This window comes from Pseudorasbora parva, chromosome 9, assembly GCF_024679245.1.
Source record: "Pseudorasbora parva isolate DD20220531a chromosome 9, ASM2467924v1, whole genome shotgun sequence".
Lineage (NCBI taxonomy): Eukaryota > Metazoa > Chordata > Actinopteri > Cypriniformes > Gobionidae > Pseudorasbora > Pseudorasbora parva.
The window spans coordinates 4,195,913-4,213,737 of record NC_090180.1 but is presented as its reverse complement, the minus strand read 5'-3'; the positions used below and the strand labels follow the sequence as shown (position 1 = coordinate 4,213,737).

At 38.1% G+C, this 17,825-nt stretch overlaps 2 protein-coding genes across 4 annotated transcripts in view; one reads left to right on the top strand and one right to left on the bottom strand.

Moving 5' to 3' along the window:
* The window catches only part of si:dkey-154p10.3 (PX domain-containing protein 1), a 450,183-nt gene that overhangs the window by 339,289 nt on the left and 93,069 nt on the right, over window positions 1–17,825 (top strand). The window lies entirely within an intron of this gene.
* The window catches only part of nrbp2a (nuclear receptor binding protein 2a), a 47,399-nt gene that overhangs the window by 28,255 nt on the left and 1,319 nt on the right, over window positions 1–17,825 (bottom strand). The window lies entirely within an intron of this gene.

Genomic DNA, 17,825 nt, shown 5'->3' with positions numbered 1-17,825 from the left:
ATCGCTGTCATCTAGCATCTCTGAATTCACATCTATGAATAGATGCATTGTCTCGACTGATTGAAGAAGCACGGCAGGTTACTCTCGCACAATTAATCAGTTTAACTCCTGACAAAAAGAGGGAATCTTACGCTAATTGCAGTTGATGGTGCGTGGTAAAAAAAAACACAGCTCTGCTTTAGAAACAGACAAAAAAATTGAAATTGTGTGAGGTTTTTTTAAGGGACACGTTCAGTTTTACATTGAAATCGCAAAAGAGGAAACTTCAAAAGTCATGCAGAAAACCCAAGCGGTTTAGAAATACAATAATATCTATATTACAGGTCTTGAATAGGCTCTGCGACATCCACATCCATACTACTAAAGGGAGAACAACAAAAACCCTATCCAAAAACAGGGATGCGAACGGGTGAGGGTACACTCTAAAAAATGCTGGGTTAAAAACAACCCAAGTTGGGTTGAAAATGCACCAACCCAACAATTGGGTTGTTTTAACCCAATGGTTGAGTTGTTTTAACCCAATGGTTGAGTTGTTTTAACCCAATGGTTGAGTTGTTTTAACCCAATGGTTGAGTTGTTTTAACCCAGTGGTTGGGTTAAATGTTGCTTAAGACAACCCAATTGCTGGGTAAGAACAACTCAACCATTGGGTTAAAACAACCCAATTGTTGGGTTGGTGCATTTTCAACCCAACTTGGGTTGTTTTTAACCCAGCATTTTTTAGAGTGTAAAAAAGGTCAGAACACTGAGTGGAGAAAACATTCAGGACACTTTTTTTTTCTTCACACACACACACACACACACACACACACACACACACACACACACACACACACACACACACACACACACACACACACACACACACACACACACACACACACACACACACACACACACACACACACACACTTTTCATGGTCATTTCTAGACACAATCTTTGCACTAATACTAACAGGTAAGAGGTAAAAAGGTTGTTGTGTCGTTATGTTATAGGGTAAAATAACCCTTTATAAAATGTTTAAAAAAAAAGGATTCAATAGATGTGGGAGCTGAATACATAAACAAAACAAAAACAAGACCATAACCGGATAAAATGTATGTTGGAAATCTTTTTAGCTTTCTTTATTAACATTTAAAACTGAAGATCCCACTGCAAATGCACCAATGTGGGATACTTTGAACACCACCAGGAAAGTTAAACCCTATTTCTGCTGATGTTTAGCCACCAGAATTTGCTTCCTTTGTTTTGCTGCATGCCTCAGGCTTCCCTGTTTTGCATTTATTTTCACTTTTTATTATTACCTAATAATGTCACTCTTCACAAAACAAGAAAAAAGGACCCCCACCCTAAAAACCCCCTCTCTCATCAGATCTACGCAAATCTCGCAGATGACCTATTTTGATCTCAAAAAGGTGAATTCTCACCTAAAGGTGAGGAGTTTGCATCTATGCAAAAAGGAAAACTCGGTCATTATTTACCTTCTTTATAGGAACACAAAAGAAGCTGTTTTGACAAATGCCTCCATTCTTTAGACCATACAATGAAAGAAGTCAGTGGGTTCAAATCAATGTTTAGAGCTGTGCACCTTTTAAAATGTACTTTTGTCTTGTAAAACATAAAGTTGTACAGTTTTGGAACAATATGTGTGCAATCATTTTCCTTTTCAGGTAAACTATCCCTTTGAGTCATCAACCAAAGCTAAATGTTAAGAAGCTGGTTTAGTTAAATTCCAGATTTTGTTAAATACAATTAAAATGAGTTTTCAAAACAAGTCTAAAACAAAAGATCCTTTTAAAATGGCTTCACGGGAAACCAACTGTGCCAGTCTCTGGGACTTAGAGACCTTTGAGAGAGGCTGGCACAGTCTTCTAGAGCCCGGTGCCAAACAGCCATCTTGATAATATAGTGTGTCGAAGAAAGATGAGCAGTGGTCAGAATAAAAATGCCAACATAATTGTTTTCCTAAGCAGACAAATGCTCATGCAATAAAAGTGAGCGAAACAGAGAAATACCATATGTACGGCCTAATGCAGTGAGACAGATGGCGTTTGCTGGTTTTGCTTTACACTGGCCATTAGCCAAGGCAAACTCTCTCTCACACACACACACACACACACACACACACACACACACACACACACACACACACACACACACACACACACACACACACACACACACACACACACACACACACACACACACACACACACACACACACACACACACACACACACACACACACACACACACACACACACACACACACATTAGTCTGCTTTTCCTCTCCACGGGTTTAATTAGTGTAAATGCATTACCACCATCCTTCAATGGGTGAGAGGTTCCATTACCTGTGAGTGTCTGATAATGATAGTACAAATACACCAGGAGTATGTGGCATGATCAAAATCTTATATTATGGCATGAGTATTTTTTTTTTGTCACATTAATATCTCAATATACACTATACCATTCAATAGTTTGGATCTGAAAGATGGTTTTAAATGTTTTTATGCTTAACAAGGCTGCATTTATGTGATTGAAAATAAAGTAAAACAGCAATATTATAATTTAAAAATATTTTTATTTTTATTTTAATACTCACAAATTAAGAGATACATTTTTAACATTTATGGGCTTTTAATAATTGTAAAATTCCATCAGATGTAATTGAATAATTTATTAAGGATTGGTCAATTATTAAATGACATACGAATTATTAAGATCAATTTGATGGAATTTTACTATTAATTAAAATTACGTTAATTGCGTAAATCTTAAAAAAAAAATCGTTTATTTGGGGGTGTATATTTTAAAAATCTAATTTATTCCTGGGATGAAATGTGAATTTCCAGTAGCCATTTCTTATTATTAATGTTAAAAATATAGTTTAATATTTTTTGATGAATAGAAAGGTCAAAAGAACAGCATTTATTTGAAATAGAAATCTTTTGTAACATTATAAAAGACTTACAGTTACTTTAGATCAATTTAATGTGTCCTTGTTGAATAAAGTATTAAAAACAACTAACTTTGAACAGTATAGAGCAGGGGTTTTCAAACTTTATGATGCCAAGGACCCCCAGATCTGATGAACCTTTATGACGGACCCTCTTCCTAAAATCCATCTATTTTTATCTAAGAAAGAAAACATTTTAACTGTTAGATAAATAGTAAGCGTGACATTTATAAATATAACATTGTTTCCCTTACTTAATGTTGGATGTATAAACCTGAAGAACATTTTCAATTTAAAAATTATTTGTATAAGCAACTTTCACAATAAATGTATGTAAGCAGTTTACGTTCTTGCCTTACAACCCCAGTGAGCGAGATAAAGGGGCTAAAGTGAGAAAAACTCACTAGAAAAAATGCAAAGCAAATGTATACAATTCTGGAAAGTATGTATACGACAAGAAACGAGAGAAACATTTAGCAATGAAACAGTTAGAGTAGACTTTATCCATTATTGCTTTGTCTTTTTATATTTTCTGGGGACCCCGTAGAACCTTCTGGAGGACCCCTGGGGGTCCCCGGACCCCATTTTGAAAACCCCTGGTATAGAGTAAATATCGTTGCTTGAAACTCAACCCTGACATTTTTTGAGGGGGGAAATTACAAAATTATTACATTGTTCGTAACAAATGAATGATTTTTTTTTTTTTTAAAGATTCAAAAGTTATGGATTATAAATATGACTGGATAAATCCCATAAGATCCCTGACAGTGACGGTGTGACTGCACAGTAATTCTCTATTAATGAGCCACACTGTGATGTTGCTCGGCAACCATAAGCACTTACAGTTACACGTGTTTACACCAGACATCCGTGGCTGCTCCCTTTATAATCAGCCAACCCGCCGGCGGTGGTTTAAACTGTTTACATCGCTCCAGTAAACAGCAACAAATATCATCTTAGTAAATACTGGACAAGTGCAAATAGTAAATGATACTATTTAGATGAAGTGTAAATATACAATATGCTATTTGTACTTATGATAAATTGTCTGAGCAATAGTGGGCAAAGTGAAAATAGCCTTTACCAACAACACTAAATAGCGCCATTGAATCCGGCACGGACAGAATCTCTGCCCTCTTTATCATTTCTACCATTTCACAGCTATAATGTCATAAGACACAGTCCTATTAGACATAGTGCAAAAAACAAAAAAAATCTAAAAAACATCAAATGTCTATGGATGATCTGTGAAAAAACGGTTCTGTGAATCGCGATAGAACATCCTCCAAAACAAACGTTTGAGTGAATGAAAGTGGCCAACACCCATTCTTTTCTTCACCTATAGATCATTTCCACATCTGTAATCCTGACTGACACGGGAACATTATATCTGCTCGCCTGAAACACGCCGAATCTCTTAAAAGACAGAAAAGTGAGCGACCCCTGAGCTATCTTAAGGCAATCTTTTCCCTCTAGCCTCACTATGAGCATCTCTAAAGGTTTATTTTCTTCTTGGGAATGAGAAAAGACTCCATAACCAACTGTGAAAAATGCAAACTACCCACTTGTTTAAGTACCTTTAAGACCTCAGGCAGGTAGTTTGCATTTTTGACGCATGCTTGTGGAATCTGTTGTCATTCTGAGGACTGAATTAATAAGGCAGGCTGAATGCAAAACTAGCTTTACCTTAAGCAACAACTGACGCTAAACAAAACTATATGGGCCAACAGCTCCTGGATTTACTGCTGTCAACTACTGACAGTAAAACTTCATAAGATCATAAGATACCAGGTGATATTAGAAAGGTTTTGAATGCTTCTAAAATTGTTTTGTCATGAAAAAAAGTTCTGCTATTTTTGCTTCAAGACCCAAATTTTGTATATATCCAACAAAATACTAAATTATTAGCATTAAAATAAGCCTATTCATTTTAATATCCTAAATACACAATATTGCCAAAAGTTTTGGGACGCCTGCCTTTAAAGGGGGGGTGAAATGCTGTTTCATGCATACTGATCTTTTTACACTGTTAAAGACTTGGAATCCCATCCTAAACATAGACAAAGTTTCAAAAGTTAAGGTGGACGTTTGATGGGAGTATTTCTTTGTCAAAAATACTACTTCCGGTTAGTCATAAGTTTCGGCAAGTTTTTTGCGATCATGCGTCCCCTTTGAGGTTAATGGGGGCGGAATTTCCTTGTATGGGCCTTACGGACAATTCTACCGGAAGCGCGTGAGAGAGAGAGAGAGGGAGAGAGCGAAAGCAACAGCCTACGCCCATCAAAGCGCTGGCTTGTAGGATGCTGGACAGGTGACAATTACACATAGCACATAACATGTCACCAAAAAAGTGCGTTTTTGGTTGCCAGACCAAGACAGTCCTGCACAGATTCCCCAAAAACCCCGCGTTAAGGCAACAGTGGATGTAATTTGCTTTTCCGGATCAGCAACTGAGTTGCGCGAATGTTTATATCTGTTCGCTGCATTTCGGTGCCGACTGTTTCATAAACAAGGCCCAGCTCGACGCCGGATTTTCCCAATCGCCTAATGCTGAAGGATGGAGCAGTCCCAACGTTAGAAGGGTGAGTGAGACTGCTTCAAATGTCTGTGTTTTTTTTAGTCCGCTTACTGTCTACACAAACCACGCGTAAACACACACACACACGTGCACAACTGCACTTCCCACATGTACACCTTCAAAGACAAAAATACGACGATATAATTCAAGTATAAATATGTAAATAACACAAGCCGCTAAGCATATTATATAGTTAGTGTATAACTTGTACCACATAGAGACGTCCTGCTCTAGTCGTTTTTGCTGCTGCTCCTGTTCAACTGCAGCCTCTGGGTCTGATTCCGGATCATAGATGTATGGCTGTATCTGATTAAAAGCCATATTTTTATTTTGAATAAAGTTTTTCCCGCTGTTAGAGATGACGCACTCGACTCAACACACAGCGCGCTGCTGCACACGTCATTATTTAGCTCCGCTCACACGACACGCCCCCACCCGCTCGGCTTTTTTCGGAAAGACTCGGAACAGCGCATCTTTCTTATATAATTATTAAAAAAATAAAGACTTTTCGGAGATATGCAGGATGCAATGCTACTCTATAGGTACTCAAGATTGACATGACACTGACTGAAACTGAGTGTTTCACCCCCCCTTTAATGACATCCCATTGTTAATCCATAGGGTTTAATATGAAGTTGGCCCTTTGCAGCTATAACAGCTTCAACTCTTCTGGGAAGGCTTTCCTCAAGGTTTAGGAGTGTGTTTATGGGAATGTTTGACCATTCTTCTAGAAGCGCATTTGTGAGGTCAGGCACTGATGTTGGACGAGAAGGCCTGGCTCTCAGTCTCCGCTCTAATTCATCCCAAAGCTGTTCTATCGGGTTGAGCTCAGGACTCTGTGCAGGCCAGTCAAGTTCCTCCACACCAAACTCGCTCATCCATGTCTTTATGGACCGACGCTTTGTGCACTGGAGCGCAGTCATGTTGGGACAGGAAGGGGCCGTCCCCAAAACTGTTCCCATAAAGTTGGGAACTTGAAATTGTCCAAAATGTCTTGGTATGCTGAAGCATTAAGAGTTCCTTTCACTGGAACTAAGGGGCCAAGCCAAACCCCTGAAAAACAACCCCACACCATAACCCCCCCTCCACCAAACTTTACACTCAACACAACGCAGTCAGGCAAGTACCGTTCTCCTGGTAACCGCCAAACCCAGACTCGTCCATCAGTTTGCCAGACAGAGAAGCGTGATTGGTCACTCAGAGAACACGTCTCACTGCTCTAGAGTCCAGTTGCGGTGTGCTTTACTCCACTGCATCTCACGCTTTGCATTGCATTTAGTGATATAAGGCTTGGATGAGCTGCTTGGCCATGGAAACCCTCTATTGAGAAAGCTCTATGACTCAGCAGAAAGTTGGTGACTTCTGCACACTGTGACCCTCAGCATGCGCTGACCCCGCTCTGTGATTTTACGTGGCCTATCACTTCCACGTACTGCTACGTGCTGCTGTTCCCAATTGCTTCCACTTTGTTATAATCCCACTAACAGTTGAGCGTGCAATATTTAGTAGTGAGGATATTTCCCGAATCGACTTATTGCACAGATCACAACCTATCACGGCCCCACGCTTGAGTTCACTGAGATCCTGAGAGCGACTCATTCTTTCACTAATGTGTGTAGAAGCGTCTGCAGGCCTAGAGCTTGATTTATACACCTGTGGCCATGAAGGGATTGAACACCTGACTTTAATGAATTTGGAGGGGTGTCCCAATACTTTTGGCAATAGTGTATGTATGTTATAGTTGCATTTCATTATTTGCATTTACCATTGTTTCCTGCTTTCTGCGGCCCTATCAGAACATATCCATTGCAATTTTTGTGTCACAAACTAAAACCATCAGTTCAGAACAACTAGTCAAAAAAAAAATGCTACTATGCAATTTCCTATTACCAAGTCAAAGGAAGTAAAGCGACTCCTTGAGAAACATTCAGTAAAGCTCCAGTATTGACGAGAACTGCATCATGAGATCAGTGGGTTGGCAAGGCTAATCCATTGGCAATGTGCAGTTAAAGACAACATTTACTATGTCCCAGTGAATGGGTTTTAATTTGTGTTGGTGTGTGTGAGTCAGAGACAGAAAGACGGGAGTGGGAGAGGGAGACAGAGATGTTATGCATGCTGAGCAGAATGACTAAGTGTACGCAGATTTGTGTCAATGAGGGTGCCTGTAACTCAAAGCCGGTTGTAAATGCAGTTATAGCCATGAAAAGCATTTGCCTCTGGGAAAATTTTAGTTACAGATCTAACTGTTAGAACATTTCATTAGCATTGCTCATTAAACACAGACTAGGTGAACTTTAGTCCTACTGAGCTCCTCACAAGCTAATTATTCTCTTCCTATCCTGATGTCCTCAGGAAAGTGATGATGACTGGGCTTTTTTAGTCTCTGGGATTTGGCTCATTTAGTTCATACAAGAAATCTGCTATCAGCTGAGATTACGACAAAGCACCGATCCTGATAAAGATCAGCCGGACTCGTGCACACTTTCCACTTTATCAGTCTAATTAAATTCCCTTCAAACTTAGGGAAGACAGCTGATAAAAAAAGAATTACGTTTGAAATCTCACACATTATACAACAGTTACTAATGGTCCTCATAACGCACAATGACTGATAATGCTTTGTTTTTCAGAATTATTTATTGTTAACCGGTATATAAATAGCCATACTGGTTTAAAATGTAATGGCTATTAACGTAATCATAATCAACAACTTCTTGCTTATTAAAAAACTATATAAAAGTAAAAATAACTGTACTAATATTTGTGTACTGTGTATAATAATTATGTATATATAAATACACACACACACACACACACACACACACACACACACACACACACACACACACACACACACACATGCATGTATTTAAGGAAAGTGTGTTATATTTATAATTAAAATATTTATATGTATATATATATATATATGGACTGGACTGGTAAAATGGACTGCATTTATATAGCGCTTTTATCCAAAGCGCTTTACATTTTGCCTCACATTCACCCATTCATACACCGACGGCGACGTCAGCCTTGTAAGGTGCCATCCAGCTCGTCGGGAGCAGTTGGGGTTCGGTGTCTTGCTCATGGACACTTCGACACTTGGTCAGGTGGAACCGGGGATTGAACCACCAACCTTCTATATATATATATACATATACACACAGTGTATGCATGCAAATATTTCTTAAATATAAACATGAATAAGTGTGTACTTATATATACATAATTATTAAACACAGTACACACATGTAAACACAAACTTTTATTTTGGATGCGATTAATTGATTTGACAGCACTAATTTAAATTTATATATATATATATATATATATATATATATATATATATATATATATATATATATATATATATATATTATATTAATATTCATTTAAACTAAATGCTTAATCATTTATAAATTAAAATTGCTTGTGTGTAATCGATCAAGGTTATATTAATTATATATTATTATATAAATCAATTATAAGTCATCTAAAATTATTATTGTGGCAAGCAGCGGGGCGAGGGACCGCGAGAGCGGGCCGGTGACGAGTGCTAATGAGTACCGGCCGCGCGACACACCGGTCTCGTCTCGCGGCCGAGTGACGGGGGCATAAAAGGAGGAGCGAAGGCAGCGGAAGACGAGAGAGGACCAGGCCTGGATTTATGTTATGTTTTGTTTACGTTCTGTTGTGTGTGTGCGGGCAGTCGTCCGTGAGGGGCTGCCTGTGTTTTATTATGTGTGTGTGTGTGTGTGTGTGCAGGCAGTCGTCCGTGAGGGGCTGCCTGTGTTTTATTATGTGTGTGTGTGTGTGTGTGTGCAGGCAGTCGTCCGTGAGGGGCTGTCCACGGTTTACTTTTGTTGTGTTTATTTATTTTGAAATTAAAGTTGTTAAACGGTCGCCGGTTCCTGCCTCCTTCCTTCCCAGCTAAGAACCGTGTTACAATTATATTAACATAATCATCATTAGAGCCAGACAATATCTTTTTTTTATAATATAGTGATTTGGAGCAAGAGAAACTGTGGGAGTTTATTGCATCACCATTGTCACTTTGCTCACAGCTGGTCCAATTTCAGTCTGAGATCTCTCATCCAGAACATAACCTGCTCCGGAGCAGGTTAGCTGTGGAGCTTGTATAAAAGCCAAGCCACTTTCATGATACCAAAAACCCAAGATTGGCTCAATCTAAACTGAAACTGGCTAGCCAGCAAAGGCTTCATGGTTCAGGCCCCAGAAGTGTATTAATGTATCAGATGAAATTGCAAAGATGAGTATTGTAAGTCTCATGAGAAACAGCAAAACGGTGGAAAACAGTTTCATAACAAAAGACTTTAAAGGGATAGTTTACCCAAAAATTTAAACAAATTCACCATTCAAGTTGTTCCAAACCTGTACGAGTTTCTTCTTTCTGTTTAACACAAACGGAGAGATTTTAAATGTTGTTAGTCAAACATGACGGTATTTTTTCCTGCTTTTACTGTTTGACTACAAACATTCTTTAAAATATCTTCTTTTCATTTTTGGGTGAACTATCCCTTTAAGAGCGATGCCAAGCTGGCTGTGATCACAGAAATCCCCCTTAATAATGAGTCGATTCTGCTGCCTCAATTACTGCTAAACTCCAAAATGTGTTAATTCAGAGAGGCCGCTTTATGTCACAACAGGATGCTGATAAAAAGACCGTTAGAACAAATGCTAATTGAAACCAACAATGGACTCGATTTGGACTCGTTTGTATGTGTCATCCCCATGTGAAAAATAGCACCCCCCCGCCAGAAAACACTGCTCGCCCATCTGTCCACTGACTCATTTTCACCTCAGGTTTCTCATTCACACACATGTGCTCACGGCTAATTAAGTGTAGAGATTTAACTGAGGTAAACGTTGGCTCAAAAAAACTCGCTTGTCTCAGAAAATAAAATATAACTGACGTACAATAAGAGTCTTGATCTATAAAATAAACGTGAACGGCATAGCTCTGATGAATTGGTCTTGGAAGAAGTGATGAGAAGCGTCGATTGTAGACTTTTTTTAGTAGTTTGTGATTTTTAAGTTGAGCTCATCATTTATTGTTGTTAGTCAAATAATTGAAATATCTTATTATTATGTGGTGTGCTACAACTTATTTGCAAGTAAATTAATAGCAGAGGTTTTTGTGCTGATTAAAAATTACATAAATATTAAAATATGAAAATGGGTTCTCTATTTATTCCGTTTTTTAATGTAATAAAGCTACTTTACTAAACAAACACGGCTGGTAATCCTAATGTCACAAGATTGAAACTGTCGCAATGAATGCCAGGGTTTTGCAACTACCCAAAAAACTCCCAACTTTTTACATTACATTACGATTGGGCTAGTTTGGGCCGTGATTGGGAGACTTTTGAATAGCAATTGAGCTGGTTTTGTTACGCAACCCTGGCTGTAATGCATGATCCTTGTCTCACCATTGTCTCAGAGTCATTGAGAAAAGAAAACATCCACAGCGAACAAAACTTTCACTCTTGTTGTTCAAGCACGACTGTCCTTCTCTTAGCCAACACTTTGCGCTTTGGCACCATTAACAACACTGACGCAATAGTGAGCCACATACTAATAACATTCTTGCACTTACAGGCTAATCACGAAGAGGAAATAATTACTCGTTGTGTTCCAGCCACTCTTTTTATCCAATTTTGAATTTTGCATCTTTATTGCTTTTCATAATAAAGTGGAAAAAGAACACATAATTCACACTGTGTTGAGACTCACCCCTGACCATTGAGAAACTTCAAATGGCTTGTAAACATAAAATGGAAAACTTCATGAATATGCACATAAAGCGAGTGCATTATGTTTCACGTTTTTGAGTACATAGTAAATTACAGGCATTTAAAAAAAAAATTTGTTGGCTTCTCTAAAGCACAATTGTCTCCTTATTTTATTAGTTTTAAATAAGGGTGTGTTCACACTTGTAGTTAGGTTCACTTGGTTCATTTGGTCCAGACCCAAAAAACAAAACAACATTTAGACCTGGTCGCTTCAGGCCTGTACCATGATGATAGTTTAACAAACTCAGGGTTACAGGATTAGTTTCGACTCGAGTTGTCGAGTCAAGCTTTGTTAATCTAGTCAAGCTCTGTTGGTCCCATGATGCTGATCATCAGCTTTATCTGTCAACTCAGGCTTCGATCCTGAGCTCAGGAGTTTAGATGTGACATCAGCAATGAACAGCCAATCACATGCTGCGGATCAGTGATGTGACATCATCAACAGCCAATCACATGCTGCGGATCAGTGGCACTGAGATTCACTTCTCACGAGAGAAGCAGTGAGAGTAATTTCTCTCTTCTGCAGAATATTACATGATTGAAAAATATTAAGAATTTAAACTAATTTACACAGCAAGAAGAAAAGAGCTGTTTAAAAGAGGACAACTTAAAGAAAAAAATATCTTCAATGCAAGTCAAAGTCAAAGTTAGTTTAGTTAGTAGAGAATTGAACAGTTAAGCTCACATGTAGTAATTTATATAGCTTTATTTATTAATTTTAAAGCTTATTTGTATGCCCTTTATAGGCTATTTATTTACATTTAAAGTGCATATTAATGACTGACTAAAATGTGTAATTGATTAAGGGTATAATTACAGACATTACGGTACATCTAAATCATTCTTATTAATAAAGCATTGTTAAAAGCCAGATGCTACCACCCTAAAAATGAGTTGTGCCACCCCAAAGCCGACCAATGACAGCTCACATAAAGATGTAATGCACAAACAATGTTCGGTTTTGGTTTATGGAGTCGACTTAGTCAACATCCCCATAGGCTCATAATAAAGGATTATCTCGATTAGGTCACTTTAAAAGCACATATCTAACATGAACTATAATTCACAATAGTTTTAGTTTTATTGTCTGATTTTATTTCATTCAGATTCAGGCTCATTTGTGTCCCTGCAGTAGTAAAAGGTAGACCGCCTTGAAAATGTGCCACTGCAGTATAACACGAGTGTTGGATAAAGAACACACTCTTGTCCACAGGCCCGAATCCACAATCAAATTACTGAACGTGCTTCTGAAATTAGTGAGGGTGCTGAAGTAAAGTGCAGAAGTGTTAGCAACAGCTCCTAAGCACCACCATGACAGGAATAGCAATGTAATTGAGAGATTTACAAGATCTAATGGTTATTATTTTACAAGTAGCCTATTTGCAGCAGCATTTCAAAATATTTTCATATGCAAATCAAATATTTGAATCTATTTGTCTGCATTTACATTGCTTAATACAGATCTATTTTGATACATTTATTTCCTGTCGATTGCTCATAACTATTGTCAATCATGCAGTTCTGAGAGTGAATCCAGCATTTATTTGTGGATGTCACTTCCAGCACTTTGCAGTACGTGGCCTCTTAGTCGCATGAAAAACAAAACCTTTATTCAACTTCTGAATAGAGAAAAGGGGTGTAACGATACCCTCATGTCACGATTCGATACATATCACGATACTGAACTCACAATACGATACGATACATCAAGAAAGGTTAACAAAAATATATACTGTTCATTTAAAATGCTAAATTTGGTATTACATTTGGGGTGGAAATGATTAGGCTTGGATTTGATGTTGGTAACCCAATGCACAGGACAATATTGACCAGAATGAAAATATTCATGATTCTGAAGCCGAAATACAGAATCATTTAGAGGAATATGCTTGCACTCAGTCACTGACTAGATATATTTAAAATAATGTAGGCCACATTTTACTGGTATTAAGACATTTGGCATTAGCAGGACCCACAAATTTCCCTTCGTTGCATTATTATACATTAATTTAACATTATATTATATATGGCAATTTAATGTAGTACCAACACTAAAACCTGAATTTTTTTCCTAACAATACATATTGTTGCCATCCACGATACATTTTTGCATAGCGATATATTGCGACACGATGTATTGTTACACCCCTACTGGAAAGCACACGAACACCGCTCCCTTTATAACCACTAAAATCAGCTATTAATCTCAGTTTATAGTGATCTCACAATGTAATCAAAAGAAGTACATATATTATTAAAGTAATCATTATAATTGATAAGGCTATCTACACTGCACAATGAATCTCCCTTACATTACTCACATCTACACTTTGATGAGAGAGTTTGTGAGTTTGCAGAAATCCGCATTGAACAAAAACTCCCGCATTTTAAGTGGTGAGTAGATTCTGAGTAACTTCTGATTGGCCATTGCGTTCAAGAGATCAATGGACATGACTGACTGGATACATTGCTCAATGCAACAAAAACACATTAGCTTTCTGAAGCACAAACAGAAATATGTACTGGAGCGTATCTGTTCCGCTAATATTAGGTTGACCTGAGGGTGCTCTTGCTTTATGAAGAATCGGACCTGCTTGTCCAGAGACGAGTAAAGCCTAGTTCAGACTGCACGATTTTCAAACTCGTCGGGTCACTGCTCTATTCACACTGCATGACTATCTGGGGTATCATTCAGTCACTGCTGTGTTCACACTGCACGATGGTTTGACGACAGAGGAGTTCACACTGCATGACTGAACAAGAGGAAGAATCGCCGACAACTCTCTCTCTCTCTCCGGTGCAAACTACGTTTCCCAAACACAAGTGCGATGTGCAGAGTAAACGACGCGAGATCACACGTGCGTCAGACACGTGCGTTATTTAAAATGATAAACTGCACAACGTTTGCTTCAAACTGTATGTGCGCTGATTTGTAGAGAAAAAGAAAAAAGATTATGGCGGAAGAAATTGTTGGAGAGACAGAGGGAGCCAGGATTGTGTTCTGCAAAGACAGTTTGAGGTAAATAAAAACAATTTTGTAATGTGCTGCTGCTGTGGCTGGATGTGCAAATGTTTGGGCTTTGTTTCTGTTTGATAGAATTGTAAATATATCTATTAAAATACTGATATTCTGCTCTATAACTCCTCCCTGTATCTCACTCTTTCATTGGCTGTCGGTCATCGCCGATGTAATTTTCAGTCAGAACGCTGTTCACACAGCAGGAGTTTGAATCGCCGACAGGTCCAGATATTTAGCATGCCAAATATCTCACCGGCGCCGGCGACTCGTCGGCGATTCTCTCTGATCGCGTCTTTGATTATTCACATTGCGTGATTGTCACTCGCGTGCACGAGCCTTGATTTGCCTATCTCGGGCATTTGTCGGCGATTTCGCAAAACCTGTCTGCGACTCAAAATCGGGGCAAAAATCGGGCAGTGTGAACTAGGCTTAAGTGAGAATCGCACACATTTCAAAGCAAGCCTTTCATTTAAGTTTCTGGTGTAATGTTTTTCAATAAATTGTTCAAATCACAGTGATTTCAGGAGACAAACTTGCATTCATGTGGAGAAGATAGAAGAGCAAAATAGAGAGGGCAGTATTAGGAAGACAGACACACCATGTCCAGTAGGACCTCATGGTACATTCAGCAACAGTGTTGTCATAACTCTTCATGTAGACCAGATCATATTAAAAGGGATAGTTAACCTTAACATGAAAAGGCTGTCATCATTTACTCACTTTCATATTGTTCTAACGTATTACGTAGTAGAGCAGAGTTAGAGTGTAGCTTAAATCCTAATCAGACACACCTGTAGCCACTAATGAAAGTGTTCTGGTTACTTGAAAATTACAGCCAGATCTGTCTGTAGCCCTTCAGGAGCAGAGAGACCCCTAGGAACTAAACAACTGTTGCATAGTAATTTTTATTTAGGAACTGTTGTTGTCAAGTAGCCTATGTTTTATTGTTTCTCCTTTTAAATCTGTAAAAAATACCGGTATCGTCCCTCATTATAGAATAACCAGTTTAACATTCTGCTTTCTTTCCCTCCGTTGACAGCTACGCAACTGACACTTCTTTAAAGCTTCAAAAAAGTTTAGATCATAAACCAATGACACCTAGATCATAAAACTAATCCATATGAATCGATCACTTTAGTCAAAATTTTCTGAAGAGAAATGATGCTATATGATGAACAGATTTAATTTAGGCTTTTATTCATATTTGTGACCCTGGAGCACAAAATCAGTCACACGGGTATATTTGTGCCAATGGTCAGCGATACATTGTATGGGTCAAAATTATTGATTTTAAGTAAAATTAAGTAAAGATCACGTTCCATGAAAATATTTTGTAAATTTCCTACCGTAAATATATATAAAAATGTATTAGTAGTAATAGGCGTCGCTTTGGACTTCATTTGGACAACTTTCAAGACGATTTTCTCAATATTTTGATTTTTTTGCACCCTCAGATTCCAGATGGTCAAATATTGTCCTATCTTAAACCATACATCAATGGAAAGTTTATTTATTCAGCTTTCAGGTGTTGTATAAATCTCAATAAAAAATAAAAAAGGCTGGTTTTGTGGTCCAGGGTCACATTTAAACATTGATCAGCGGACATAAACCGAAGCTCAACTGGACCTGCTTGCACGCCGCGTGAGAACAAACCTCTTGTGGAAGCTCAAACGTGCTGAAATAACACATGAATGAACCTCATTGGTTCTCACACGTCAAGCAAACATGCTTGAGTTTCTGTTTACCATAACTGAGGTGTGAGGTGATGAATATATGTGAATAAAAGCCTAAATTCAATCTGTTCATCATAAAGCGATCGTGTCTCTTCGGAAAATGTGGACTAAACCACTCATTCATATCATACCACATGAATTCATATTCATTGGTTGTATGATCTCTTTATGAACTTTTTAAGGCTTCAAAGTGTTAGTTGCATAGATTTCAACAAAAGGAGTTAATTTGTGTTCTCAAGATAAATGAAAGTCTTGGGGTTTGGTACAGTAATACTGTAGTGGTGCGGGTATAACATCACCTTGTAGGCCAACCATCAGTTGGCGTCGCACTGGTTCCCTCGAGAGAAAAAAAAAGGATTTTCCCATAGGCTTTTGGATTATTGCAAAAAACGAGCTCTGTGATCCACAAAAGTTTATGATACTTACATGTTTTGTCCACCAAGAGAATTATCACAGATGAACACAACTTTATGAATTTTGAAGCCTAAATTCAGTCGCAATCACAAAAGAAGATATTTTGAAGAATGTTTGTAACAAAGCAGATAGAGCAACCATTGACTACCATAGTATTTTTTCCCCTATTATGGTAGTCAATGGTTACTCTGTTTTGTTACAAACATTCCTCAAAATTTCTTCTTTTTGTTCGGCAGAACAAAGAAACTCATAGGTTTGGAACAACTTGAGGGTGAGTAAATGATGACAGAATTAAAATTAATGGGCGAACTATCCCTTTAAGGTAGGCTATAAACGGACTACACGACAGTCCTGTGATTTTAACGTCATCACAAAGCTTCTTTTATCTAAAAACATTTTCCCAGAACATTTGAGTTAGACTAGTTTATAAGAGCACAATTATGAGCATAACGAGGCAGAGTTTACCTTTTCTGCGTGATGACGTTTAATCTCCCCACTGCCTCTGTAGTCACATTAGCCACTTCAGAGCAACCGCTTTTTCAAGACACATAACCGCTTCAAAAAAATCATGGGTGGGGTAATACTGATGTATTTTATATCATAGAATAAAAAATTAAAGTGTCTCGAGCTTGTATTCACCATAAAACTCATTTCAGCCATTTAAACAAAATCCCATTGACTTCGGGAAAAGGAAACCGGAAGTGCTAAAATGCTCCCAAGAATCTGCGCTCAAACTTGGCATCCTCAAACTACGCCTTTGTTTTGAATTGGCGCCCTCTAGAGGACGGAAGAGTTACATAGTGCGCATTTAAAGGGTTAGTTCACCCAAAAATGAAAATTATTTCATGAATTACTCGTTGGACACCCGCAAGACCTTTGTTCATCTTCGGAACACAAATGAAGACATTTTTGTTGAAAGCTGATGGCTGAGAAAGGCTTCAGATAGGCCTCCATTGGCATTTTGCGCACAAAAATGTTCGCCGCATTGTACGATTATTGTACAGCCACTGTAGTGAGATGGACTTTGTATCGATGTGTTTAGTGCCTTTATGGGTCTAGTGAGTGGGAATGTACTGAATGCCAATGGAGGCCTGTCTGAAGCCTTTCTCAGCCATCAGCTTTCAACAAAAATGTCTTCATTTGTCTTCCAAAAATGAACTAAGGTCTTACGGGTCTCCAACGACATGAGGGTGAGTAATTAATTAAATAATTTTTGGTTGAACTAACCATTTAATGACAGATTTTTCATTTTGGGGTGAACAATCCCTTTAAGTTCACTCTTGACACAAATAGCCTACTTCC